General features: G+C 45.1%; 2 long non-coding RNA genes across 4 annotated transcripts; both read right to left on the bottom strand.

The window, feature by feature from the left end:
• Window positions 1-480: 480 nt before the first annotated feature.
• On the bottom strand, window positions 481-5,235 carry LOC133244922 (uncharacterized). 3 transcript variants are annotated; one of them, XR_009735555.1, is made up of 3 exons: window positions 5,179-5,235; window positions 1,596-3,126; window positions 481-1,221 (listed from the first exon to the last, which is right to left on the bottom strand). It is a non-coding gene; the product is annotated as an uncharacterized LOC133244922 (long non-coding RNA). The 3 variants fall into 3 exon arrangements; XR_009735554.1 differs by having other exon boundaries at window positions 1,596-1,701; XR_009735553.1 differs by lacking the exon at window positions 5,179-5,235 and having other exon boundaries at window positions 1,596-4,776.
• A 1-nt stretch (window position 5,236) lies between these two features.
• On the bottom strand, window positions 5,237-13,672 carry LOC133244924 (uncharacterized). The gene is made up of 3 exons (XR_009735556.1): window positions 13,477-13,672; window positions 11,244-11,454; window positions 5,237-5,374 (listed from the first exon to the last, which is right to left on the bottom strand). It is a non-coding gene; the product is annotated as an uncharacterized LOC133244924 (long non-coding RNA).
• Between the last annotated feature and the right edge of the window lie 60 nt (window positions 13,673-13,732).

The raw sequence follows: 13,732 nt of genomic DNA, 5'->3' as shown, positions 1-13,732 counted from the left end.
TAATTAATTTTTACTGAAGCATAGTCGCTTTATAATGTTGCATTAGTTCCTACTACACAGCAGAGTGCGTCAGCCATACATATACACATACCCCCTCTCCTTTGAATTTCCTTCCCATTTAGGTCACCATAGAGCTTTGAGCAGAGTTCCTTGTTTATACAGTAGGTTCTCACTAGTTATGAATTTTACCAGTTCAATTCATTTCAGTTGCTCAGTCGTGTCCAACTTTGCAACTCCATGGACTGCCACACGCCAGGCTTCCCTGTCACCAACTCCTGGAGCTTGCTCAAACTCATGTCCATTGAGTCGGTGATGCCATATACATAGTATCAATAGAGTATGTATGTAATCCCAACCTCTATTCATCCCTCTCCCCTATTTCCCCACCTTGGTGTCCATACATTTGTTCTCTACATCTGTGTCTCTATTTCAAACAGAAATCTTGTTTTGTTTTGTTCTAAACCACTAGCACCACTTGGGAAGCTCTCAAACAGAAATCTTTTATGTGAACAAAGCAAGAAATGAAAGTTAAACCTTTCTGGAAAAAAAAAAAACCAGAACAAGACAAACCAATAAAATAATGGGCATCTCTTAGTCCCTAAAGCAGTTTCTTCTGGCTGAGAACCTTGCAGGTGTCCCCAGGACAGCGGGTGCAGAAGTGGTAGCTGACCCGAGGCAAAACACAGAATATCTTCACATCAGGGTCCATCCTCTGAATCCCACCATTCTGAACAGGAAAACTGGGAGAATTCTTGCTACACCTACCACTTTCTTTTTTCTGACTTGACTAGCGTGTGTGTGTGTGTGTGTGTGTGTGTTCACAGCCTAGAGCAGAGAGAAAGAAGTATTTTGAAAGAGAAAGTGTGTCCATTGGGAAAACACTCCACAAGTTCTGGTAGAATAGCAAGGAGAAGAGAAGGTCAGGAGTCACGGTGGCCAAGTTGCAGAGAAGGTGTTTCGAGGGGCTTTTTTGGAGGAGACTGACATTTGGGGAAGCCATGGTCAGCTGTGGAGCAAGAGGAAGAATGACAGATAGAAGGCAAGGACCTTAAGGAAAGCTGGCTTCTCTGCGTTGTCTGTTTCCCTTGGACATTTTGGAGAACCTGATGTAAAGGTCTGAATTCCTTTCCCCTCTTTGCTTCCTTGGATGTGACTCCATGGATCAAGCACGGTGCTGCATTCATCTTGATTGGAGTTTGCTGGGCGTCATGTATTGAGCACCTACCAAGAGAAGCGGGTGGACAGAATAGCGAGTGTCATGAGTGTGGCCCATTCTTTGGGAAGCTTTTCTCTGGAGAGCAGGCTGGACCACCAGTGCTTCGTGGAGAAAAGCTGAGACTGCATTCCAGCTTTTCCTAGTGTTGCCTAGGAGTGACAGGCCTCATCCTCACTTTTCACAGGGGGACGGTGAACAATTTTATCACGTTCTATATAGTATTACTCATTGAAATATTTAATAAACAGCAGCTTTCTAGCGCCACCCCTGGTGGCTCAACGGTAAAGAATCTGCCTGTACTGCAGGAGACACAGGTTCCATCCCTGGGTTGGGAAGATCCCCTGGAGAAGGGAATGGCAACCCGCTCCAGTATCCTTACCTGGAGAATTGCACGGACCGAGGAACCTGGCGGGCTACAGTCCATGGGGTCGCAGAGTCGAGCATGACTGACACTAACACACACTCTGGCAAGCTTTTTGTCAACACTGCAGATGGTCAAGACAAAACAGAGGTGCCATTATCTGGGGAAGCTGAGAGTAAGACATGAGGGACACAGGTTGTTTACAGCAGCTCTGCGCTGGAGCACTGAGACCCCCCAGCCACCCCAAGTTTGTCTGGAGTGAATGTCAGCTCAGTTCTTCCCAGGGCTGCCTTCTCCTATAAACACTCTCATGGGTTCCACCTGAGTCGGTCCAGCTAGGGAAACTCCAAGCATTTAGTCTGAGTTAGTGAGTGTTTGAGCTCTCTTGATCTCAAATTTTCAAATATTAGTGATGAGGCACCCAATGTGTTACAAGGACACATATGGTGCAGGATATAGGATGGATGATCCCTGGGTCCTCAGGGTCTCTGGTGGCTCGAGACCCAAACCTCATGGTGACTTGGAAAGAAGACAGTGGTTTGCAATTGTCTCCAAACTCAACAGCCACCCTTCCTTCCCTCTGTCTCAATTCCAGGCTCTCATTGGGTCCTTTCAGGAGGAGAAATAAGAAACAGTCTAGGAAGCAGAACGAGTCAGCGCAGAGAGTGTAAGAAATTCATTAGTACACAAACAGACTAGAATATAGTGAATGAATAATGAGGAAAATACATCCATTTTTGTCCTATATGAATATCTGAAATTCAAGATAACTGATGTTTATACATATTTTCAGCATCTATTATTACACATCTTTGTTGCCCATTCCGTTAGGGAAGACATGTGCTATCTAACAAGAGATGAGCTCAGAGTGATTTATAACAGACCTGGGTGCTCCCCTCCTCTCCCATGCCACACCCCCCTGCCTAGAGTAGGGAGTGGCCATCCCAGCCTTCTGATCCTTTTTCCCATACCCATCTGCCCACAGGAAGCTGAACTTGTACTCTTGGCCAGGGAAAGTCCTCAGTCAATTATAATTTGGCCATGGACAATCCACCAGGAGGAGAAGACACCCATAAATGATGTCAGTTAAGGGAGGGCTAGGAATATATGTAACATAGATGCTGGATGGCATCACTGACTCCATGGACATGAGTCTGAGTAAACTCCAGGAGTTAGTAATGGACAGGGAGGCCTGGCGTGCTGTGGTCCATGTGGTCACGGAGTCGGACCCGACTGAGCGACTGAACTGAACTGAGGAACATATCTGTTTAGTAATACAGATTATTCTTCCCAATTCTTACTTTTTTGCCCTTAAAAAACAAACTTGTTTCTTCTATGATGGTGCCAACATTTTTCTTTAATGGCTTATTGTGGCAGCCACTGAAAGAAATTTTATTTCATTTGAGTATACTTGCCCTGGTTGGACAATATATGAAAAGTAAGGTAATTTTTTCCTTCAGTGAATTCATTCAATTTCCTGCAATACCCAGATGTTTTCAACTCGGAGGTGATGTCCAAAGATACTTGATGATTTCCATCTTACTGCACACTGGAGATAAGAAGAGGATATTCAGAAAATATACTTAACATAACATTTCCTCAGCAAATAACTTTAGAGGCTGTGTGCATGTCTTCCTCCATGGATCAGAGGCTTGTAATGGAAGAACACCATCTTCTCAGCTAAAATCCTGTATGTGTCTTTATTAATACAAGGCCTGACGTGGGTAGCACTGATTTCTGTATCATTTTTATTGGCTTTTAAAAACGACTTCCCCAGGTAATTAGTCTCTTGGGGATATATTGGTTATATGCTTCTCTTTCCAAGTGGAATATGGAGGCAGTATCCTTGAAAGATGGGCTTCCCCAATGGTTCAGCAGGTAAAAATTCCACCTGCAATGCAGGAGCCACAGGAGAGGTGGGTTCAATTCCTGGGTTGGGAAGGCCCCCTGGAGGAGGAAATGGCAACCCACTCCAGTATTCTTGCCTGGAAAATCCCATGGACAGAGGAGCCTGTCGGGCTACGGTCCATGTGGTCACAGACAGTTGGACACAACTGACTGAATACATACAGCACATCATTGAACGATAGTGATGCTTTTTGTATGAAGCTGGCAAACCACCCATCTCCCACCAAGTGGTACAATTCTCTCCTTTAAAGTGACTGGTCACTGGTTGATGGTGGACGAAGACACGGATCTTTGTGTTGAGTTCCTCGATGCTCTGTTCTCCCCATGTTCATGCCATGATGCCCAGGGAGACTTTTCTACTCCCCTCGATATTTATTCTGGCACCAGCAGGGGTGGACCGCTTTACAGACGCCTGGACCACGTCAATTAACTCAACCCAGTTCATTCTCTGAAACAGCGCCCTGAATGTTGCCAGGAGACAGAAATCAAAATACCCTTCTGGTCATTGCTAGCTCTTTTCTGTGCCCCTCTGGGCCCATCATCTCTCCTCTGCTTCTCTGTCTTGGTCGGGGCTGCCTGAGATGATTACACGTGTGTTTGCTGGAAGGCCACCCAGAGAACAACCAAGCGGGGCTGCCCCCCACTGTCATGTCAGTAACACCGTCAAGGCCTTCCGGAGTCACAGGGAGAAGAAACCATTTGAAAACTTTGACAGAAGATCACCTCCTTGACCCAAGCATTGCTTAAGCACTTTTAGTTCTAAAAGAATTAAAAATGTTTCTAAGCAAAAGAAATATGGTTTGAAATGACTTGAGAGAAGCAGCGCTGTGTGGGAGTTAAAGTTAAGGGCTCTGGAGAGTCAGACGGGCCAAGGGCAAGGCCTGGCATTGCCACCTCCCAGTGGGGGTCAGGCCTCCAAGCCAAACCTGCTTTTCATCTTAGAAACAAACACAGCGATGGTAGACACATCGCATCTTGGCTGATGTGAGGGTGAATGAGATGGTACATCAGACACACAGCAACCACTTGTTCTTGTTTTGACTTTAAGGACCTGAAAGCGTGTTTATTCCCTGAATGAGACACAGTCATCCGACCTTCTCCCCCCGTCTGTCCACGATCTGGTGGGGATGGATCTCAGGGAGGTTAAGTATATACACCCAGTAAGAAACATCCCCCTAAACTGGAATCTCACCAGCTCCTTATCATATGGACCTGTTGGCAGCTGGTCCTCCAAGAGCTCAGGGACAAAGCTAAGATGTTTTTATCAGCCAAGTTACATCCCACCCCCCAACCCCCCCCAACCCCGACCCCCCCCCCCCGCCCCCGCCAAATTCAGTGTCCAGTATCTCAGAATGTGATTGTATTTAGAGATAAGGCCTTTAACAAGGTGATTAAGTGAAAGTGAGGCCTAATCTTATCTGACTGGTGACTTCATAAGAACAGGAGATTAGGACGCAAGCAGACACCAGGAATACGTGTAAACAGAGGACAGGTTGCATGAAAACACGGCGAGAAGGCTCCCCCACCTGCAAACAGAGGAGAGGGTCTCACCAGAAACCATCCCTGCCCACACCTTGACCTTGAACTTCCAGCTTCCCGGACTGTGAGGAAGCAGACGCCTGCTGCGTAAGATGCCCGGTCTCTGAGATTTTGTCACAGTGGCCTCAGTGTCCTAAGTCAGGTGCCATCTCACCTGATAAGTGCCTCCTGGTGACCTGGCACCTCCCCACACTTGAGGTGGGAACCAGCCAGCCCGACTGCCTTCCTCCGATTGCCTCTTCTTCCTCCTTGTCTGTCTCCAGCCATCTGGATGGCCTCTCCAGCCATCGTGGCCCCAAACCTCGGGGGTTCTCAGCTCTGGCAGTGTGGGGGAGTCACCCACGGAGCTCCTGCAGAAACAGCAAAGGCCCTGCATCACTGTTTAATAAGAGATGCTCCCCGGTGACTGCCAACGGTACCCGGCTGTGGCCCTGTCCAGCATTTGACTCCCCCTTCCTTCTTCCCGGCGGCAGCCAGAACTTGGCCTCTGTCCCTCCTCTCCAAGCCCCCGGCCTCCGGTCTAGATCAGGTCACAGCAGTGACAGCCAGACTCACTTGCTCGTCTCTGGTCCCTGTGTCTCTGAGCTGTCCTCCAGAGGGTCCTACTAGCAAACGGTTGGTCGTGCTCCCGCTTTGTCCTCCACCCAGTCATGTCTTTGCTCTGTTCCCCTTTGAGTCGTATTTGCTATCTCCTTCTCAAGTTTAGGATGCGTCTTAACACTCTTGACAGTCCAGATGGGGTCTCCCAGTTATTTCCACCCTCACTGATGGCACCTCCCCTCCGTAGACCCCTTTCTATGGTCACCATGTGCTGTTCCGACATCTAAATCACAGGGAGCCTCCAGGCTTCCCACATGGGCTCCCTGGGATGCTCTCCTGGGGCTGGTTCTTCCTGTCTGCAAGGTCTCCCCACCAGGAATCTTCCTCGCCTCCCCACCGCACCTTCAGGTCTCCTCATATTACCATGTGTGTTATGTACAAATACCTACACATACATACAAAACATTCTCTATTGGTAAAGAATCCTCCTACCAGTGCACGAAATGCAAGAGTTGAGGGTTCATGCTCTGGGTTTGGAAGAACCCCTGGAGCAGGGAATGACAACCCACTCCAGTAATCTTGTCTGGAGAATCCCATGGACAGAGGAGGCTGGTAGGCTACGGTCCATAGGGTTGCAAAAGTCAGACACGACTGAAGCGACTTAGCACGCACACACAGTCTACATTTATGTATGCAAATTATAAGTGACATAGGGGTGGAAGTGTTTTGTTACCTTTATTTATTCCTTGTAAAATTTGTCTACATGGAATATATAAGCAAATATAATAGTTTTCAAAAGAAGTGTATAAAATATAAAATAAGTATTTAAGATAAAAATCAATTTTGCATAGCTATAGAAATAGGATATACATAGATATATCAATGTATAAGCATATTGACATATAGATGCATTTTTATAAGTACATTTTTTTTTCCAAGTGAAAACCTGAATTTGTCCCCAGTCAGGAGGGGGAAGGATTTGAAATGTCATCTCTAAATTAAGCCAGATTTTCATATCAACATGTGCCTATTTTTGAATTCTCTATTTTGCTCTATTAATACATGTCCTTCCTTATGCCAATACCACAATATTTTAATTATAGTTTTGTAATATGTTTCGATACTTGGTAAGATAAGTTCTTTTTCATTCTTTTTCTTTTTAAAATGTCATTGCTATTCTTGAATATTTTCTTTTCTATATGAAGTTGAGAAGCAAGTTCCAATAAATCCTGCAGGAATGTTAACTGGGAGACATTGAATTTACAGATTAATTAGGGTGAAAATTGATATCATTATGGTAACAAAAATTCCCATCTGGGAATATTCTGTTTTTCTGAGGCTTCAGGTTTTTCGGTTAGGGATTATAGATTTTTTTTTTGGATACAGTTACAGTACATCTCTTGGAAGTTTAATTTAATGTGTTTGCTGCTTTTTGTTCTAAATGGGCTACTTAAAAAAAAAAAAAAGTTTCATAGTGGAAAGTTTCAAAAGTACATGCCACTTGAGAGAGTAAAGAACCCTCCTGTACCCCAATCCAAACTGCAGCAACGATTAACTCATGACTTAGTCTCACTTCCGCTCTACCAACTCATGACTTAGTCTCACTTCCGCTCTACTTTACCCAATCCCCTCCTCCCTGTACAGTTATTTTGAAGCAAATCCTGGATTTCATGTCATTTCCGTCCTTGACTCTTTCATGCTAATTTATTAGTTTTAACAACGTAGAGTTGTTAAAGAACTCAAGGTAGGGCTTTAATACTCGGTTCAAAAATAAGCTCGTTCCTAACTCACGGTCATGATTGCATCTCTCACTTGCTGTGTGACCCTCGGAGGTCATCTAAAGCCTGGAGTCACGTGACACTGATGGGCACTTCTTCCTGGCACCCTGCAGGCCTAAGCTCACTTTCAGGTTTAGGAGAGAATGCCAGCCTCCTCTGCTGTTTCACTTTATGCAGACAATGCAGGAGAATCACCTTCTGGTTTGCACCAGGCTCTCCCCATCACCTCTGAGTCCCCAGGTTTCCGTCCTTAGAGGTGCGTGCCTTGGGTTTGTTCTCCAAGAGCCACAGCCGCAGAAGTGGGACAAGGTTCACCAGCACAGAACCCCGCGCAGCCTGGCTAATCTTTTTTGTAGAGTTTCTACTGCTCAGAACCGGAATCCATTATTCAGCCTTAAAGCAGGAATAAACGATGTAAATGCAGCCTGCAGAAGGGCATGCACAGGAGGTTTAGAGAGAGAGAGAGACTACATTTCCTCTGCCTGCAAACCTATAGAAAGAGTTGCAAGCCTCGGCCACCACCTGGACATTCTCTGATACAAGGTGATACAAGGGCACTGGCCAATTATCTTTAGACCTGACCTTCAGAACGCCCTCTCCAGCACCCAGTAGCACAGGAACAAAAGACCTTCCTCCCCACCCTGACCCCCACCCTGAGTTCTCAGGCCACACCACCCCGTAGTCCCTGCCCCTCCTTCTGCCCACCCCCCTCCATCAGCAAAAGGAGGTAAACTGTGTCCTTTGTTGTCAGTTTCAAATGCAAGGACGTGCCCTTCTCAATCTTGTTCTCCCATAAAGTAATGTATTTTGGCCGTCATCTTGAATTTTGTGTTTGACATTTTGGGTTATCACATTCTGCTGTGTACTGGGTAAAGTCAACATGTGTTTTTGACTCTGATATCCACCTTGATTAGGTAATTTGCTGAGGAGGTACACTCGCGTTCTCCACTCCCTCCACGATCTTCAGATTCATCCATAAAACATCCTTGAGGGTTCTTCATCTGAGAAGCCAACCCTCATCACAGCTCCCATGGCAGCCCTGATGTGGGCATCTTCTCTGGCTCCAGTGGAACTTCCTTGGTTCTTTCATCTGAAATGGAAACCAACTTGGTTGTATGCCCCTGGAGGAAAGATTCAGTTCAGTTCAGTCACTCAGTTGCGTTTGACTCTTTGCAACCCCATGGACTGCAACACGCCAGGCTTCCCTGTCCATCACCAACTCCTGGAGCTTGCTCAAACTCACATCCATTGAGTCGGTGATGCATCCATCTCATCTTCTGTCGTCCCCTTCTCCTCTTGCCTTCAATTTTTCCGGGCATTAGGGTCCAAATGAGTCAGTTCTTCACATCAGGTGGCCAAAGAATTGGAGCTTCAGCTTCAACATCCGTTCTTCCAATGAATATTCAGGGCTGATTTCCTTTAGGATTGACTGGTTTGATCTTTTGGCTTGTTATTATTTGGTTACTAAGTCATGTCCAACTCTTTGTCACCCCACGGACTGCAACCCACCAAGCAAGAATACTGGAGAAGGTTGCCATTTCCTCCTCCAGGGGATCTTCTTTGCCCAGGGATCAAATCTGAGTCTCTTGCATTGGAAGGAGGATTTTTTAACCACTGAGCCACCCGAGATGCCATTTAAAAAGTGTGTGTACATGTGCTAAGTTGCTTCAGTTGTGTCTAGCTCTGTGTGACCCTATGGACAGTGGCCCTCCAGGCTCCTCTGTTCCTGGGATTTCCCAGGCAAGAATACTGGAGTGGGTTGCCATACCTTCCTCCAGGGGATCTTCCTGACCCAGGGATCAAACCCACGTCTCATATGTCACCTGCACTGGGACACAGGTTCTTTGCCACTAGCGCCAGTTGGGAAGCCCAGTAAGTAGCCATCATTTAATGAAAAGAAGGTTGAACTTCAAATTCTTAAATATGAATTTAGGGCCTGCATGCACAACGTTTATTGGGGCTTTTATTATTATTGGGGTTACTCCTGAGTGGGTCATTTATATCTTAGGGCTTTGGTGGTTGGACACATCTGTGAAACGGAAGAGCAGTTATCCTCAAGTGTTATTGCGGAATCAAGGTGATGGGTGGGAAAGCACTTGGCGGGCGTGTTGTTTCCACCAACATCACTGGTACCACTTGCAACTGACTGGCATAGGAACGCAGAGCCAGTTGTTAAAGTGCAGCAGCTCTGTCCTACTTTGTAAATTGCTGCCCTCCCAAGCCCCCTCCCTCCACCCCTAGGGGCTCCTCACAGCTAACTGCCCCAAGCCCCGGTTTATTCCTTCCTCCTCATCCCACCATCTAGGGACAAGAGTGTTCATGCCTTGCATTATTCAGGAGACATGCAATTTTCTGCCTTTGGTTCCAAGCAAGACACATTTATTTTCAGCCTTTTAGCTTAACCCAGTGTTAAAATCTAGGAAATGCAGAAATTAAAATTGGCGACTTTAGGTAAATTCTCTCTCTCTCTCTCTGTCTCTAAATGCATGAATTATTACTTCTACCTTCTGGGTAAGAAGAACTGACTATAACAGCCAAAATTTTGTTTGTTCCAATAGAATAGTTCATACTCTAGAGGAAGGTTAAATTATGTGTTTTGAAATTCCCTAAAGCTGCAGTTCAAGAAATGTGTAATTAAGCCCCAGCATTATCAAAGAGTAGAAAATATTTTTCTTCCAACTTTCCTATGGTTTAAAAACTATTCAGGGTTTTGACTTTGATGACAGTAGGGTAGATAACACATCAAAAACTCTAAGAAGCACTGTTAAATCATAAATTAAAGTCCACAAATATTTTTATATTGCTCAGATGTTTTTATTAGTTTCCTTGGACTGCCGTTAACAAATTACCAAAAAACCTCATGGCTTGAAAACAGCATAAATTTCTTCTTCTGCAATTCTGGAGGTCAGAGACTCCAAATCAAGATGTCAGCAGGACCATGCTTTGTTTCATCCAAAGGCTCTAGGAAGGAATCCTTCCTGTCTCTCCCAGTGTCTGTGGGCTCCAGGTGGTCCTTGGCTTAAGGCCCCATCACTTCAGTCTCTGCATCTTCACATGGCATTTTCTTTGTGTCTCAAAGACACAAGGGTTACCTGTCTCTTGAAATGACACCTGTCTTTGGATTTCAGGGTCATTCTAAATCCAGGATAATCTCATTTTTAGATCTGTGATTTGATTATATCTGCAAAGATCCTATTTCCAAATAAAGTCATTCACAGGTACTGGACATTAGGACGTGGACATAATTTAATTGACAGTAAATCTATATTTAAAAATCCCAGGAAAAATACCTAAGGGATTGATAACAGTGATTACCTCTTTGAAGAAAGTGATAGAAGTCAAAAGAAAGCTCAGACCACAGAGATGGTAATGAAGATCATCAGAAGCTAAGGAAAATATCTTGGGCCCAGGAGTTTATGAACAATCTTTATGGTGCTTCAGACAGTTTCTTCCTCTGATTCTTCTCTTGGTACGTAGTGATGATGCTTCTCTCATTATTAAATCTTTGTGTAAATTCCCAAGAGAGAGAATCTCATTGGCCAAGCTAATTATTCTGATTCTTGTTACTGAGGGACAGGGTCAGCTTTGTGGACATGAACTTGCACCCAGGGCGTCCCTGTGCTTGGTTCAATGCTTTGCTACTCAAAATTATCAACAATTTCACGTTTGAACTTATGTTTTGAGGTGAGCCCCAATGGGACAATGGAGCACAATGTGTGAGCAAAGGAGATACGCACAGCATGTGACGCCCCACGAGCACAGGATTTCCGTAGCACTGTGAGGCCTGGTGGTCATCTTGCCGCATCTATGACTGAGCAAGGGGAGGGACTCCAGATGGCCCCCCAAGTCCATATTTTCCTTTAGATCTAGAACTTGTGTTACCAAATGAATGTTCATATACCTGATGCACGGTGTGGTCAAACAAACCAAAACACTGGAGGCTGGAGCAGAGAAAGTTGTGTTGCAGGACCATGCAAAGACACAGGTGGCTTGTACCCCCAAAGCATTTTTAAAGGCAAAATGAAGGAGTGGGTGTAGTTGGCCTTTGCAAACTTCTTGGTATAGGAATCCTTTGTCTTTGTAGCTGTCCGTGTAGGTCAGGTCACAACTTCCTGTAAACTCCAAGAAGACAAATGTTATTCTCTTTTCTGCAACTTTTTATCTCTATATGAATGGAAAAGTCTTATACTCTTATAGGTCAAAGCCTTGTGACAAGGCTTCCCTGTATATGTCAGGCCATAGGCAACATTCTTTACTCAAGAAAAAGCAATAGAATGCAAAGGTTAAAGTAAAAGAAACGGACCTAATATGGAGTTAGATTTGCTCTTCCCTGTTACATTTGCCTCCAACGCAGAAAGAAGTTGATGTGAGAAACACAAATGACCAAGGAACCTATCATACCCTTTCCTGATCATGTTACTTCCCTGTATTAGCCAACCTATGCTGGAAACGATGCCACAGAAAGAAAGGATACAGGAAGGGCACCTTTTCTTCTTAATTTCTATCCTTTCTTACTCATCAGTAAGCCAAAAGCAGAGAGCATTAGTGGAATATAGGATATCAAGAAGTGAGAGAGAAACTGTCGAGATAATGTTTTGCAGTTTTCTATGTTTTGGTAAGAGGGAATTGTGCATGTACAAGCTACAGAATACAATTTTTTAAAATAATTTTGATTATTCAGCATCTATGTTAAATGCGCTTACATTTGCATTTCAACAGGAATTGCACAATATAAAGAGAAATGATAAAATTCATGGTAAATTTTTAAAATTTTGTTTCTTTACTTCATTAAAGAGCAAATTAGAAACATCATGATAAATTGAGAGACTGTGGAAGAAAGAAAAAAGCTTTATGTTTTGTTACCTTTAATGGCCCTTTCCCCTGCTTTTTGAACGAGGGAATTCATCTTGCAGTGGGGGCCCCTGCAGGGAACCCTATCGCAGGGTCTCATCAGGTGGTGGGCCAAGGGTCACAGGACAGAAACACAGCTGCTTCTGGGATCAACTCTGGCAATTTTTCTTAGAAGGGAAGGCAATTTTTTAAGGCCATAATACTTGACCTCTCTCTCACATCTCCTTATCTGTAGGGGTACTTGTTGCATTGCTATGTTTTAAGACAATATCATGTTTGGGGGGCACGATGTTGTCTTCGCCTGTAAACCTTGAGTGTTATTCTTTGTTTCTGAGAAACTGTTAAAATGGGTGTTCCCTCCTTTTTTATTGGCCTAAACTATAAACTACACCTTTCACATACTAGGCTTCATGTCAATTAGAGTGCAGTTGATTATTTTGAGTAAGGGCAGAAGAAAAGAAAAGAAATGGTTTGAAGGCATTTAAGCATTTCAGGGAGGTCCTTGGTAGCTCAGAGGTTAAGAACCTCCAGCAAATGCAGAGAAGTCACTGAGCCCTCACCCTAGAGCCTGTGAGCCACAGCTTCTGAAGCCCAGAGCTGCAACTGTTGAAGCCCGAGTACCCTAGAGCTCATATTCCACAGCAATAGAAGCCGCTGCAACGAGAAGCCTGTCACCGCGACTAGAGAGCAGCCCCTGCTTGCTGCAACTAGAGGAAGCCCACGTGCGGCAATGAAGACCCAGCACGGCCATAAAGAAATAAATACATGATTCTTAAAAAGGCGTTTCACGTGATGCTCAGCACAACTGATTATTCCAACAACAGAATTTCCAGGTAGTCTCTCTGGAGAAAACTGGATCTCAGTGAAATTTTGGGACTTCAGTCCCCACCCCCTCAATTTTGCCTCTGTTATTTAGGCGCACGGATCTGTGACGGCGCTCCTCTTCCCGAAGCGGGAGGTTCCAACTCCAGCACTTCCTGAGCACAAGTCACTAAAGATGCATGAACCTCCTTCTGGCTGTTTCCCTCATGTTGCTGCTCAGATATGCTCCCCTGCCTGTCAGTCACAAGCATCCATATTAGGGGTCGTGTGTTTGTGCCTTCACCCAGGTGGCCACCTCCACCCCCCTGTCGACTTTCACACCCGCTCCCTCCCACCCAGCCAGAGCTTCAATCATGGACTCTTGTCCAATCTCAAGTGCTAGTAACAGGCCACACTTGCAAGTGATGTGGAATTTGTCTTTCCATGGAGTTCCCTGGGAATAGAGCTTCAGAAAGACTCACCATCCCAGGGGTTACAAAGCTCTCGACAACCGCTCTCCTCTCAGGGGAAAAGTGCACACCTAGACTCAGGTTTTCTCCACCAGGCTCCACAGAGAGTAACTCTATCAGCAGCGCTGCAAGGCCAGGGGAGATTGGGTGAGCTCTCTGGAATCCCACTGTTTGCTTTCCCTGGTCTCATAACTTGTTCTCAGCTCTTTGAACTGTATCCAAGTACCACTTCATGACATCATAATTGCTCACCTGGGACCTGGGCAGA

This window comes from Bos javanicus, chromosome 3 (assembly GCF_032452875.1).
Source record: "Bos javanicus breed banteng chromosome 3, ARS-OSU_banteng_1.0, whole genome shotgun sequence".
Taxonomy (NCBI): Eukaryota; Metazoa; Chordata; class Mammalia; order Artiodactyla; family Bovidae; genus Bos; species Bos javanicus.
The sequence above is the reverse complement of the archived record's forward strand: the minus strand, read 5'-3'. Positions and strand labels throughout refer to the sequence as shown.